Here is a 15,486-nt window from a genome sequence, read left to right on the forward strand (position 1 = left end):
ATGGCGAATTCACTGATTTTCGGAAATGGTCAAAATTTTCTTATGGGGGTATCCTTCAGGTGTGAATATTTCATGGGCCGCACAAGAAAAAATGAGGACAACAGGGCAAAATGAGTTAGTGAGATCCCCATCTTTCATATGAGACCTCTTGTAGCTTTGTGTCAAGCCGTTTGATTAAGTTCCAAAAAATCTGACCTATACCGCTGGCCTATACCACTAGCCACTGTTGAAGATCATCCGAGCAATGATTACACTGAACAACAAAAATTTTTTACTGGAGATGTGTAAAGTGATTTAGACTAATTTGGGTACGCTGATTTCAAAAATCATAACCGTTTTGCTGTATCACGTCAGGATTTTCAGTAACAGAAATATTCCCATTGCCTAGAAGTCAGGATTTCAATGAAATTTACAAAAATTCATTTATTCATTTATTTCATCATGAATGCTTCAAAATTATAGAAATTACAGAAAAACTCCACTAGAATGTAATTAAAAATGCTTTAGGCATTTGGCTTTGCGTTTGTGCTGCTCTGTGTCAGTTTCACGATGCAGGAACCAGCAGAAATCGCCCATCATGTTCGGGTTGTGCCGCCCTTGGTAACGCGTCTCCATGAGTGAAATCTCTTGGTGGAATCGCCCGCCGTGCTCGTCCGAGACTGCTCCCAAGTTGTCAGGGAAGAAGTTCAGGTGCTGGTGTAGGAAATGGATTTTCAGGGACATCCTGGAGCCAAGTTTCCTGAAGGACTCCAGCAGCTGCTGCACTATTTCTTCATAGTTGTCCGCGCGCTCGTTCCCCAAGAAGTTGTCCGTCACAGCTTTGAAGCTCCTCCACGCTGCCAGCTCTTTGGGGTTTAGAGTTGTCGGAAAAGTTTCGTCCTTCATAATCTGTCGGATTTGCGGTCCAACAAAGACACCAGCCTTGATCTTGGCCTCCGACAAGGTGTTGCCAAACTTTTCCTTAGGTATAAAAACCCACGCCCATTCAGATCCATTGCCCGTACAAAACTTTTCATCAAGCCGAGCTTTATGTGGAGTGGTGGAAGGAAAACCTTGGCTGGGTCGACAAGGGCGACATGCTTCACGTTGTGTCGACCAGGTACATGCTCTTTTCGCTCTTCCCAATCTTTCTTCATCCAGTGATTCTTGTCGTCTCTGCTATCCCAGAGACAAAGGAAGCACATGTATTTCGTGTAGCCTGACTGCAGCCCTAACAACAGCGCCACCACTTTCAAGTCTCCGCAGATGTGCCAGTTGAAGTCATTGTACTTGATGGAATCAAGCAGCTGCCGCATAGTCTCATAGGTCTCTGTCATGCCGAACGCGTGAGGCAGTGGGACTGATGTTTTCTCGTTGCCATTGTGGAGCAAAACAGCCTTCAAGCTGTTCTTCCCCGAGTCGATGAAGAGGCGCCAGTCTGCAGGATCGTGATCACACCCAAGTTCTTTCAACAGACCGTTGATGTCACTGCAGAATGTCATCGTGTCTTCCATCTCAAAGAACTCAGCCATGTCTCTGTGACGTGCTCTGAACAAGGATATCTTGGTGTTAGGTTCAAGTAGATTCCACTGCTGCAGCCTTGATCCAAGCAGCTCTGCCTTCGCCTTTGACAGCGAGAGATCTCTTACAAGATCATTTAAGTCTCCCTGGTTCAGAAGGTGTGATTCTTGAGTGTCGGGTTCAAAAGGTTCATCATCACCATCCTCCTCACCACTGCTTACAGCTATGTTCTGATCAGCTGGAGGTGTTGGAACGGGGTTCTCGTCATCATGAGGCACAGGTTTACGAGCAGAGACGCAGTCAGCGTACTTGATGTGACCTTTATTCTTCTTGTTGAAGCCGGCGATGCTTGTGCAGCAGAAATAACAATCATCATGATGATTCTGCGGCTCGCAAATGGTATGCTCGCGCGCTTGCCCACCAACCACTGAGTCAAGGTTGTGTGACAGCTTGTGCAGCAGATGTGTGGTGCCCAGCTCTGTTCTTGGTCCCCCACCTTACACCCGAAGTAGTGAAAGTAGGCGGCCTTCATTTTCACTGCTGTAGATATACTTCGCTGTTGATATTTTTTGGTATACCGACCACAGACATAACAGAAGTTGTCAGGATGATTGGTACAGGAACGCCTACTCATCTTTATCTGAAAGAAAGAAATATAACACAAGTTAACAATTGTACGAAATAGACATGTTAAAGACATATGTAAATTTCATTGAAATCCTGACTTCTAGGCAATGAGAATATTTCTGTTACTGAAAATCCTGACGTGATACAGCAAAACGGTTATGATTTTTGAAATCAGCGTACCCAAATTAGTCTTAATCACTTTACACATCTCCAGTAAAAAAAAAATTTTGAAATTTGTTGTTCAGTGTTATCAGTCTGTCCCGGCAGATGAACATGAAAAAGGTGAAAAAAAACAACAAACAACCACTAATTGATGACCAAAGCCAAATTGTGGAAGATGTCCTGGAGACCGTTTAGCACGGTGACCAGTTCACAGGCAATCGGTTGTTTTTTTGTCGATGGCCCGGGCGAAGTGGCAAGACCTTTGTCTTCAATACACTTCTGCACATCTTATGAGGCTGGTGCCTTTTAGTTCTTCAGACTGTTTATCCAGGCATTGCAGCAACATTGCTAGCTGATGGGCAGACATCGCTCTATAGTTATAAATTGCCAGTGTCCATTTTGGAAAACTCCACATGCAGCATCTCGCCCATGAGTAAAGATGCAGATGTTATAAAGAAGACCAACCTATTTATTTGGAATCTAGCACCTCTGGCTCCAGCATATGCTTTAGCGGCTATGGATTGATGTCTCCAGGATGTACCACGTAACAACATACCTTTTGGTGGAAAAGTCTTACATCTTCATGGAGATTTCAGGCAGGTTTTTCCCGTCGTATCATGCACTGCACCACAGCAGTCATCACTGCATGTATCAAGCAGAGCAAGTTGTGGCCAAAGATCGAACAACTGAAGTGATCAAACATGAGAGTGAACGATGACGAAGAATTCTCAAAATAGTTGCTCTTGATTGGAAATGTGAGTGTAGAAACAACTCCTCTGGTCTTAGATTTCATTTAATTGCCTGATCATATCTGTGAAGGAGACAACATTTCTTTGGCAGAGGCTGTTTTCATTAATTTCAATGAAATGCATACAAAGTACGATGCGCTGGCACAACGATCAGTGTCGTGCACGAATAATGAATCCACATTTGTGATCGACGAAGAAATAAGGGATACATTTCCTGGGGAAGAAAAGACGTACTTCAGTGCCGATTCTGTTGTCTATGATGACTCTGAAGAGGTACTAAATTATCCTATGGAATTTCTAAATCAATTTTGAAATTTGCGTTGTGTGCGGCATTCTCTTTCTCAAGAAACAAGAGTCAAGGTCAAATATTATACAAAGTTGTAAGTTACTTACCAAAGCCCATCTTCAGCCATGATCAATTATATGTTGCCCCATCGCATGCTAAATTATTTGAGGACATCAAGGTAAAGGTCAGTCAGTAATGATCAACAGGGGAAAAAATAAAATAAAAATAAAAAAATTAAAAAACGATGGCCAGAATGGAATCTTCACCTGTAACGTTGTTTACCCGGTGACCACCTTCGCCTTCGCTGACCAGCGCGGCCGCGGGTGTCTCCCGTGGACGGCGAGCGTCCTCTTGCCTCTTTGCCGGGCGAGGCCGCATGGCTTACAGAGATGCAGCGCATTGACCGGCGCTGATCGCCAGTCGCCGTGGACGGCCCGGGAGTTTGATGCAGGGCGATTCGTTTCACGGTGCTCGGAACGAGACGATTACGCATATTGGAACCACCTGGCCGGAAGTAAAGTGGAGCCGCTTACGGCCATCACGGTTGGGCCGTGTGCTGGCCTGGGCCCAACCAGAGTGCCCAATTCGGATGATGACACATCGCTTCGGGTCGTCGCCAACGCCCCGCACCACAGGATCTATAAAAGGATGGGTCACGGAGCTGTTCAAGCCTTCCCGTGAGTGCGAGTGCAAGTGCGTGTGTGTCATGGCACCTGTCCTCGTTTAAGTTAAGAGGGGAGAAGAATTGCATCGGGATAACTCTGCTCTGTGTCTGCGCTTGTAAGTTGCTTGTATTATTGTTGCACCACACTTTTCTTCCTCTCACTGCTTACATACAACAATAAAAACTATTAATCGTGCCACATATCTTTCCTCGCCTGCCTGTAATAAATTATTAGTGGAAATGTTCCCAGCTCGTTTTTGTCTTTGCTTTCATTGATCCAGCATGGCACGTATCCTAACCTAGCCGGGACTTATTCCCACGATCCGTTCCTTTTAGCGGTACGTCCTTGGCAGTGTCGCTCGGCAGCATCTGATCCGGTAATGTGTTCCGGTTCGGACAAGGCGTGTCCCCCTGTAATTCGATCATGTGATTATTTTTTAGGTAACCAGATAAACTAGACGGAGGACCCGAAGTCACTATAATTATCGATGTAAATTATAATTTGCAGCAAGTAGCAGAATGTGATAAATTTGGAGATAATAGTTGGTTACGGTTGTGGAGTGAGGTTGCTGAGGATATTGGAAGTGGTGACGGTGCAACGAGAGCGGGCATTGGTGGAGGTGCAGCGGATGAGGGTATTGGTGGAGGTGCAGCGGGTGCGGGCAGTGGCGGATGTGGGCACTGGTAGAGGTGCAGTGGGTGCGGGCAGTGGCGGAGGTGCAGTGGGTGCAGGCACTGGTGGATGTGCAGCAGCTGCGGGCACTGGCAGAGGTGCAGCGGGTGCGGGCAGTGGCGGAGGTGCAGTGGGTGCGGGCAGTGGCGGAGGTGCAGTGGATGTGGGTAGTGGCGGAGGAGCAGCAATATAAATTGGAAGACATGAGGTATGGGAGACAGTTTTTGTGGGTAATGAGATCATTTCAATATGTTGATCCTTCATTCTGCAGGAAGGACTGTAGACATAGCATTCTGTGTAATTTTGAAGTAGCAGGAGTTATGGACATTGAAGGAAGGGTAAACTATTGTTACGACAGTGGAAATTCACAGAACACCATAAAGGTCCGGAGTTCAGTTAGATCAATAAGTCTGTGTTCAGTTCGATTTCCACACCGTTGTTTAATGGGAATTTATTCATGTCACAGGGCTGTGATCCTTTGAGGTAGTATTTTTCTTTTTCTATTGTTATTTTGGACCAATCACATCTCAACCACCATTACTACAACCACCTTAACCACAACGCCAACCACGCCACCATCACAACAACCATGATCGCCTCAACCATCAACCACAACCGAACCACCACCACCAACATCGTTCAAAACAACCGCTTCACAGCAATCTCCACCGCAACCCCTCCACCACAACCACACGCGCCCCTCAACAAACCACGCCATCCTCACCACTTTACCCCCAACCACCAACATCGCCTCACCACCTTCTCCACCCCCATCAATCACCTCACCACCTTCGCAACCACAACACCAACCACCAGCCACGCCACAACTACAAGCAACCACACCACAATCCCACGCACCAACGAATAGCATCTGCGAAAGCCAGCGCAACATGAGCAAAAAGACCAAGGAGAAACCTCCAATGGTGCGTGGATTTTTCCTGCCTATTTTCTCTGCGCTTGGTGTGGGGGAGGTGCGATCCGAGCAGAGGTAAAATGTGAGAAAGGGTGGGGGCCTCTTTTTGGGGGAATGATTTCCTTGGACCTGAGCCAAGAATGATTTCTCTCGCCCCCCACGCCCCCCCCTCATCACATGGTGTGCGGGGAGGGGGGGACGAGAGGGCACGCCCCTTTTCTCGAAGCTTCCCGCAGGAGCTGGAGGGGGCGGAGCCGAAAACGGGGAGGTGTCAGGCGTTGGAACCTGGGGAATAAAAGGGCGCACGAGATGCCAGGAACGTGGGTTGTTGGTCGTCGAGTCGTATTGTCTCTTCGGGGGAGCTTCGTCTCTTCGTGGCATTAGGGATTGCTGCTGCTCCATGGTGTTCGAGATCCGGGTGCCTTCCCTCTGAGTGCCAAGTCATGAGGGTTGTGTGCGGTGGTCCAGGGTCGAGGCGCGCACGAGAGGAGAGTGCCGGAGAGAGCTCGCCAACCGTCGCACCACGAGGGTGCAGGTAACCAGCGTCGGTCTCGTGGGACACATTCGGTCAGCCAAGTCCCACGCCATAAAGGCCCACGGGCCCAGTCTGACCCCCTCTCTGTGGGGGTGGTCTTTTTTCTTCTTTTGTGTGAATGATGTGGTGCAGTGTCCATAAGTAAACCTGTTAAGTGCCTGTGAAATAATAAGAATATTCGGTCGTAGTGCTTTCCCCTTGCTTTTGTTTGCCTTGCTCGTATCTTTGTCCCCGTCCCGTGTGTGCTTTTCTGTATACGTGCATGATTGTTCCATTGCATCATTGTATATGTGTTTCATTATAATAAATGTGCTTGGTTCGAATGTACCCCGTTCATCGCATCCTCCTTTCACCACATTGAAATGCCATCTTGCATCACAAAATAATAGTTGGGGTTGTTAAATACCCGTTAAATAGAATCGGATCCGGCGAGGTCGGGCGATAATACCCGCTCGGTTATCACTGCAGAACGGAACGGACCGCTTAAGCGGTTCGTGTCCCAAGCCGACCTGCGCCGAGGTACGGTCTCCCGGTTAGCTATCCGCGCGGGTACTTAGGTATATCGAGATTTGGCGATTGACCCTATCCTGCGCAGGTAGAAAATTGGCTAGGCCGTGGTGGGGTTGAAGACCCACCCATGACAGGGTTCCAGCGTTGCTCCGGAAGGTCACGAATGAATTGTCCGTCTGGTGGGCGAGCTGCTACTATTAGTGGAAAGCGGCAGTTCACATGCCAGCGGGTGCGAATTCGTGACACTATATTGTATTGGGTCATGGCAGGAAGATGTTGGTTGTCGTTCACCTCGGTGTGAATGATGTAGGGAAAGTTTACTCAGAGGTTTTGAAAAATAGATACAGGATATTGGGTAAGCGGTTGAAAGCAAAGGGTTGTGAGGTCATGTTTTTTGTGATTCTCCCAAGATTAGGAAACGATATAGAAATTGAGCAGAGCAATACACATCAACCAATGGCTGGAAGAATGGTGTAGAGAGGAAGGTTTTACATTTAGGAAGCAGTGGGAATCATTTAGGGGACAAAGGGAGTGTTTCCGGAATGATGGCCATATGTTAAATAAAAAGGGGGCAGCAAGGTTTGCAGTGGGAATTGAGGAAGGAATTCAGGCTTTTTTAGGTCAGCGGAGGGTGGGGAAGCTATTAAAGAAGGAACAGATGATGTAATTGTGATGAGTAAGGCCATGCAGGAAAATATTATTTCAGGAAGGGAAAAGTTAAACATATTCTATACCAATGCCAGATATTTAAATAATAAGATGGAAAAGCTTGAAGCCAAAGTAGATAGCAAGGAGTACGATTTTGTTGCAGTGAGTGAGACATGGTTTAAGGAAGAGAGCAACTGGAGGACAGGATTAGAAGGCTACAAGGTGTGTCGGTGTCATAGGAAAGAGAGAATAGGAGGAGGAGTCACAATCTGGGTAAAGGATAGCATTGTATCAAGAGAAAGGAGTGACATTAAGGAAAGTATAAATGTTGAGGATTCTGTATGGGTAGAGATTAGAGATTGTAAAAACAGTAAGATCCTGGTAGGATGCTTTTATAGGGGTCTGGGTGAGAAGGAAGAGGAGGAAGGAGGAGTGCATGAAGAATTAAAAAGGGCATGTGGTAAGGAAAGACTATTGATTATCGGGGATTTTAACTTTCCAGGGATATATTGGGTCCAGGAACAGGGAAAGGGCAGAGCGGATTAGAATTTCCTAGTTTTAGTCCAGGATTGCTTTTTAACCCGGTCTGCAGATAAGCCCATGTGGGAGAGTAGAGTGTTGGACCTCTTTTTAAGTAACGATCCCAATATGGTGGAGGAGGTAGAGGTTGGGAAGCATTTAGAAACAAGTGACCATAACATTGTGTGTGCAAAGATTATGTTAAGGGTTAGAGTTCAGGATAGTAGGGTAAGGCTATTAGATTTCAGGAAGGCAAACTTTGAGGGTATGAGCAGAGAATTGAGTGATGTAGATTGGGAGACTCTTACAACAGGACAATCAGCATCAGATAAATGGGAAACCTTTTAGGACCAAATGTGTAGAGTGCAGAGTAAGTACATTCCAATGACCTGTAAAACTTGAAGTAGAAAGAGACCAGGGTGATTGAGTCGTGAGATAAGGAATGCTGTTAAGAAGAAGCAGAAGGCATTTATTAGGTTTAAAATAACAGGACTGGAGTTAGATTTATGTTACGAGGAGAGTTAAGAAAACAACTCGGCAAACCAAAAGAGAGTATGAGAAGGACATGGCTGAGAATATTAAACATAATAACAAGGCTTTCTTTAAGTATATCAGGGGAAAAGAACAGGTTAGGACCAGTGTGTGTCCATTGAGGAATATCACCGCGAGAGTGGTTAGTGATGAAAGTGAGATGGCAGGCTTATTAAACATGTATTTTTCTTCAACTTTTACACAAGAACAGTCAGGAGAATTGCCAATAGCTGAGAGTATCTGTCGAGGAGGTGAGTAAGGGATTTTATAGAAGATCCAGGTTGGAGTGGGGGAAGTAAAGGAACAGCTGAGTAATGTAAGAGTAAATAAGGCTCCGGGTCCAGATAATATGCAGCTGAGAGTATTTATGGATGTGGCTGAGCAGGTAAGCGAGATGTTATTGGATATTTTCAATAGATCACTGGAGTCAGGACAGGTACCGGAGGATTGGAGAGTAGCAAATGCAACACCATTATTTAAGAAAGGATCCAGAGAAGAATTGGGAAACGATAGACCTGTTAGTTTGACTTCAGTTGTGGGGAAGGTGCTGGAGACATTAATTAAGGACTGGATGAGGAACCATTTAAACAAATACAAACTAATTAAAGGTAGTCAGCATGGGTTTACCAAAGGTAGTTCCTGCTTAACACATCTTTTAGAGTTCCATGAAGCAGTGTCTGATTGGGTGGATGAGGGAAAGGCAGTGGACATAGTATATCAAGACTTTAAGAAGGAATTTGATGAGGTACCACATTGGAGGTTGTTAGCTAAAGTGAGGGCTTGTGGAATGGTTGGCCAGGTAGCTAATTGGATTGCAAACTGCTTCGTGGTAGGAAGCAAAAAATGGCTGTGAGTGGGAGGATGTCTAGCTGGGAGGATGTAAGTAGCGGGGTACCTCAGGGATCAGTACTCGGACCATTACTATTAGTCATTTACATCAAGTATTTGGATAATGGGGGTAAAGAGTAAGCTTTCCAAATTTGCAGGTGACACAAAGCTTGGAGGTAAGGTGGATAGCAGAGGGGGTGGTGATCAGATACAGGAAAGTATTGATACGTGTTTAGATTGGGCAAAAGCTTGGCAGATCAAATTTAACCTGAGCAAGTGTAAGGTGTTGGGGATGGGAAAGAACAATGAAAATCGAGATTACAGAATGAAGGGGTAATTTTGGAGCATGTCACACAGGAGAAGGATCTGGAGGTGGTAATAGATACGGGAGTTAAGCAGGCAGCACAGTACCAGGCAGCTGTAGATACAGCAAATATGGTTTTAGGCTGTATTCAGAGGGGGATAATTTATAAATCAAAGAGGTAGTGTTAATATTGTATAGGAATTTAGTGAGGGCCACATCTAGAATATTGTGTACAGTTTTGGTCATCACAGTTCCGGAAGGACATAGATGCCATAGAGAGGGTTCATTGTAGGGCACGTGGTTGATTCCGGGCCTAGCTAGACTCAGCTATGAGGAGCGGCTGAAGGAGACAGGGTTTTGTACACTATAAAAAGGCGGTTACGAGGATATATGGTTGAGATGTTTCAGATAATGAAAGGTATCGATAAAATAAGTGCAGATGAATTATTCATCAGAGTAGACAGTGATAGAACCAGGGGCCATAGCTTGAGAGTAAAGAAGAGGAGAGTTCAGATGGTAGCAAGGCAGGAAGGCGGTTACGAGGATATATGGTTGAGATGTTTAAGATAAATTTCAACCTGATTGGATGCATGGTCTGGCAGCCAGAATTATTGACTTACTAGTAAAGGTGCCCGTCTTCAATGGGCATCACTGGCAACATATGGTAAAAGACAGATAGCATGAATGTATTTTAAACAATATATTATATCATTTTTATCCATTGATTATCATTCAGGTTTTCCCCTTCGACTGTCCCGCAGTAGCTCCACTTCGATGACATTACCACATAGTTTAGTGACGACACAACGTGTACCATTCGTGAGTTCCGGAGGATCCATAGAGCACATTTAAATTACAGGGCACCCTACTTTAAAATGATCCAAAAGGCCGGATCAGTTTCGTCTACATATTCATATCTTGTAGATTTTAGCTGGCCGGATCAGTTTCGTCTCCATATTCATATGTTGTAGAATTTAGCTGATTCTGAAACTGTTAACAACATGTCGATCGGATGGTTCTGTGATTTTCTACGGTAGTAAACAGAAGTACGACTTAAGCCTGTACGCCACAATGTAGAGACCCGAGGACCTAATATTTCACAACAAACTAAAAACTCAAAATTTGAAGATATGTGAAATAAGCAATTTATTATAATATCAATTAAATATCATTTTTATCCATCGATAATATGAATTGTTCTGCACAGCTATAGTTCTTCTCCTGGGATCTGCGCATCCATCCACAATCTATGTTCTAATGAAGTGCAGTAGGAATAATAAAAAGTCGGATGAACATAAACTGTTTCACTACCATAATCATCAAAACGAATTTTGAGGGGCCTCTTAAGGAAGACAATAATATCATTACTATATATGTCAAAGCTTGTTTCATTTCATGCAGTAACAAAAATCTGATGGTGGAACAAAAAAAGGGGTGTGCCGAAATATTAATACAATTTCATTTCATGCAGTAACAAAAATCTGATGGTGGAACAAAAAAAGGGGCATGCCAAAATATTAATATAGATAATCATCAAAACTAAATTTGAGGGGCCTCTTAAGGAAGACAATAATATCATTACTATATATGTCAAAGCTTGTTTCATTTCATGCAGTTACAAAAATCTGATGGTGGAACAAAAAAGGGGCGTGCCGAAATATTAATATAGATAATCTGGGTTTTTTAATTTTTTTATTTTTTATTTTGGAAATAGGCTCATTTGGCTGTGCCTGCATGGGTTTGAATCGAGAGGAGTAGCTGCTGAAACCCAAATCCTATCCAGGTTCCTCCTGATGACTTCATCTTTGTTTTTTGCTTGTTTGGGTTCCTTCTGAGTGTATCTGAGTGGTCTTCCATTTGCTTTGAATTGAATTTATTTCAATCCCATCCTGAATGCAAATGAATAATAATAAACGTCATGGGTCAGGGTCAAGTGTCCGATCAAAGCAAGGCGTCTTGGTCTTGGTACCTGGTCATCACTGCCAGCAGTTAGGCCATATTAAAAAAGACATCAGTTGATTGTCCGGATTTTTATTAAAAAAGGAGAGAGGAAACCATTTTTATTTGTTGTTTTTTTTTCAAAATTGCAACCAGCTTTTAAATCCAAGATGTCCACCAGATTTTTTTTAGTTCAAAATGGCCACTGACATTTTCATTCAAGGACCCTTCATGTTTAATGCACAGAAACACTTAAAAATGAATAAATTGAAAATAATCACACATCATGCACATATCTACATCTATTTGTTATTGTTTTATAGTTGTCTGGTGTGAAGCCAATTTCATTCACTAAAAATACATGTTCTGATTATTTTTATTGTTCTAACCAGCAAAACTATATCATCATTACAGTCATGTGTGAGACAAGTCAGTTTTCTACCCCCCAAAGAAATATCATGATGTGGGTCATATACCCGACACATCACCAATACACTCACGAGGCCAATAATAAAAGTACAATCTGCAGTTTAAAACCAATATATTTAAATGTATAGCAACATACAAAAAAAACTACACACTTTGTGCATATTCAAATTATTCGCAATGCAATCTTTCTATATAAACCTACAGTAAACATTTATTTAAATGGAGATTTACATATGTGGGATGTGGACTCACCAGTGCTGTTGGGTCTTGCTCCTGTGTGGCCTCTCTCTGGTCCAACTCCCCACAAGCGAAATCGGGGAAAACATCACACAGTGAGCGTCGCCCATCAAGAATTGTTCTAGCATACCATGGCTTCAGGACTTTAGTTCCCATCTGAATTTGCAAGCACATGAAAACCATCTTCACAAATGAAAAGCGTCACGGAAGCGAGAAACGGCACGGCAATGGAGAGTGCAGTGAGGCGAGAGCGGCGGCTCAGTCATCAAAACAAATGATCGATTCAGAGAATGGTGCAAGGAGTAGGAGCACGGGATCATACTCTGTCAAGAGCGTTGGTGCTGCTTACGTAGTCTCCTTGGCTATTAGGCACAATCCTGGGCAGGTCACTACTCCACCACAGTATACCAGCATGCTGCCACTCATTTTGCCGACCTCAGAAGGACGAGAGGCTGAGTCAACCCCACCTGGTATTAATTCAACACATGAGCGGGATTTGAACTCACGACCCTAGGATCTCAAGTCCACCACCCAAACCATTAAGCCAACACCAGACATAATGGTGCAAGATGTACACACAGATATGGATTTTTTTTTCAGGATGTTTGACAAAATAACAAAGAACAACAAAAAATAAGAGGCGGCTTTAAAAAAGGAAGTGGGTGGTTACGATCAACAGGTGTTCAAAAAAAAAATTGGCCTTATAAAGTGGTAGTTATGTCTATTTTTTATTACACATCACATCAGTACACAAACACTCCACAAAAACAAGTCCTGGCGAAGGTCTGCAATCTCTTGATTACCCTTTTTCTTTTTTTTGTATACCTTGTCGAGGCTCGTGTGAGAGCTAACACACAACACACAGCAAAGGGGGGGGGGGAATGAGACAAGAGGGGCGCGAGTGGGAAGGACAAAACAGTGGGGGAGAGAGACATTAGGAGATCTGTGGAAGGTAGAGGGATGGTGCGGGGAACATGTGGAATACAAGGTGGAAATTACAGGGTCCTTCAGGAAAGAAAGCAGGGAATTTGAAGGAGCTGGGCGTGGGTGGATAATCGGGGGTAGAAAAGATCGAGGATTTGGATGGGGGAAGATAAGAGGTGGTGGTGAACAGCTCTTTTGAAGGTCTGGAGGGAAGAATGGGAATGAATAGAGTGAGGGAGTTTATTCCAAAGGCGGGGAAAAAGAGGAATGAAAGAGTGAAGGTGAGCAGTGATTCGTGATTTTGGTAGTTTTACCAGAAGGGTGTTGTTGGCAGAAATTGAGCACCCTGTGGAAATGTGGTGGGGACAAATCACAGAGAGAGCAGGGGAGGAGGCGAGGCTGGAAAGGAGACAGTAGAAGACAGAAAGACCACCGACCAGCCTGCAGTGAGAGAGTGAGAGGCCCAAAGGCTCAGCCTCATCGCGGGAGATGCCAATGATCCGAAATACCTTGGTTTCCATAGCGTGAAGCCGAGAAAGGTGGGAGGCAGGAGCACCAGCCCAGAGGGGAGAGCAGTACTCCATCAGGCTGTGGACGAAAGCTTTGTAAGTGGTAAGGAGCTCAGGCGGGCCAAGGAAGGACTTTGCACGACGGAGGATTCCCAGTCGGCGACTGGCTTTGGGGGCGAGGTTTGAAATGTGGCTTTCCCAGGAAAGCTGAAATGTAGCTTTTCCTAGTTTTATGACATATTTGGGTCAAAGATCTTTTGAACACCACACAGAGAACTCGAGGAAAAATTTACTTCACCATGAAGTGCAAAACGTTCAAATAAAAACAACCATACTTTGCTCAAATATGAAACACTTGCTTCGTTTATCAAAATACTCGTACGTGCCCATAAAAAAAAAATAAAAAAATAAAAATATTCAAACCGCGAGCAACAAACAACAACCACACAGGCCGTTTCTTCGCTCTCGAGTGCCCTTACGAGCGTGTTCTGGAAGTTCGAATATGATTCGCAGTTACGATTATTCGCAATTTAGTTTTAATGCCCAATTATTCAATTAGCGCCAACGTATTTTACCTTTTCGCAATGTCGTGGCAAGGAAAAACAAAAAGAGAAGAGAAGAGAGAGAAAAAAAATTACTTCCTGGTTCGGAGCATACCAGCACTCTGATGTTACTGAAATTTATGCACCGTCTAATATGAAAACGATCATAACTTGGGGCATTGTGTTTATCTATAAATGCGCATAAGAAATCGAGAAATTATTAGAATACACGAAGTCATCACTCTCCGGAAGTCCGTACGTTGTAACCCATAATGGATCCGGAAGTCCGTACGTTGTAACCCGTAATGGATCTGGAAGTCCGTACGTTGTCACCCGTAATGGCGAACGCGGCTCAGCTTCCCTTCCCCATCGGCCATGCCCACGCAACAATGTGTCTTGTCATTGGTTTGGTAAATAAATAGGCATAACTTGGGAAGCACTTGTCCGATACATATCAAACCTTGAAAAGGCACTTCCTCAGGGCCCCAGAAATATACCTGGCAAGTTTCAATTAGATCAGACCAGTGGTTGTCGAGAAACAGCGGTCACACACACACACACACACACACACACACACACACACACACACACACACACACACACACACACACACACACACACACACACACACACACACACACACACACACACACACACACACACACACACACACACACACACACACACACACACACACACCTGGAATTATAGATAGATAACATTGCAAATTTTCAACAGCCAACAATGAGCGCAGGAAAGGGTTAAATTGCCTGCAAGAGACGATTTGTACGCAGCTCCAAATGAACAATTTACACACGTTTGTCGAAGTATTACTAGATCGACAGGAAGGTTGCGGCAACAAAATTGCAGCCGACTATTTCGAACAATCATCCAGTCGGTCCATCCAAAGGACAGTTTTCATAACATGTGAAGCGACTTTGTTGTGTCGAAGTGTTTTTCTTCCACCAATCGAAACTGGTAGATTTGCGTGGCGTGGGAAGCCAGGATTGTGACAGAGGTTGGAGAAGGCTCATTGATCGATGAGGCAGAGGAACAGTCGATTTAAATAAGTACTTCAGGGATAAAAGCCACCTGCGTCCAGCCTACAGGTAGGTCGGCTGTATCCTCACCCTCATGACGCAGTCGGTGAGTTATTGGATGCTTCGATTATCCTATTTTTTTTTCCCTCCCCCTTCCATGGGTTTGCATCCACACGATAATTCTGACTTCCTCCTCATCTTAATTTTCATTACCTATGTCGATCATTAATTAATTATTTTGATCTCGAGATCGCGACAACATTGTAACGGATTATAATTTCCCTTTGTATTCCGAACCAGTCATAATTTAAGTGGGTCATGAATCGTATTTTGTCAATTACATGTTGGGTAATCTGTTGTCGTCATGGACAATGTGCATTCGTTGTGGAGAAATGAACATTTGTGAAGAGCGGTGTAA

At 44.3% G+C, this 15,486-nt stretch overlaps 1 protein-coding gene across 1 annotated transcript in view; it reads left to right on the forward strand.

Moving 5' to 3' along the window:
- The first annotated feature begins 14,866 nt into the window (after nucleotides 1-14,866).
- LOC147032087 (uncharacterized) overlaps nucleotides 14,867-15,486 on the forward strand; it is a 101,193-nt gene continuing 100,573 nt past the window's right edge. Inside the window, exon 1 of the mRNA XM_085869389.1 lies at nucleotides 14,867-15,137. The gene's annotated coding sequence lies outside the window, so the exon portion shown is untranslated. The remainder of the gene's footprint in view (nucleotides 15,138-15,486) is intronic.

This window comes from Eptatretus burgeri, chromosome 2 (genome assembly GCF_056783735.1).
Source record: "Eptatretus burgeri isolate ZD-2024b chromosome 2, Ebu_testis_v1, whole genome shotgun sequence".
Lineage (NCBI taxonomy): Eukaryota > Metazoa > Chordata > Myxini > Myxiniformes > Myxinidae > Eptatretus > Eptatretus burgeri.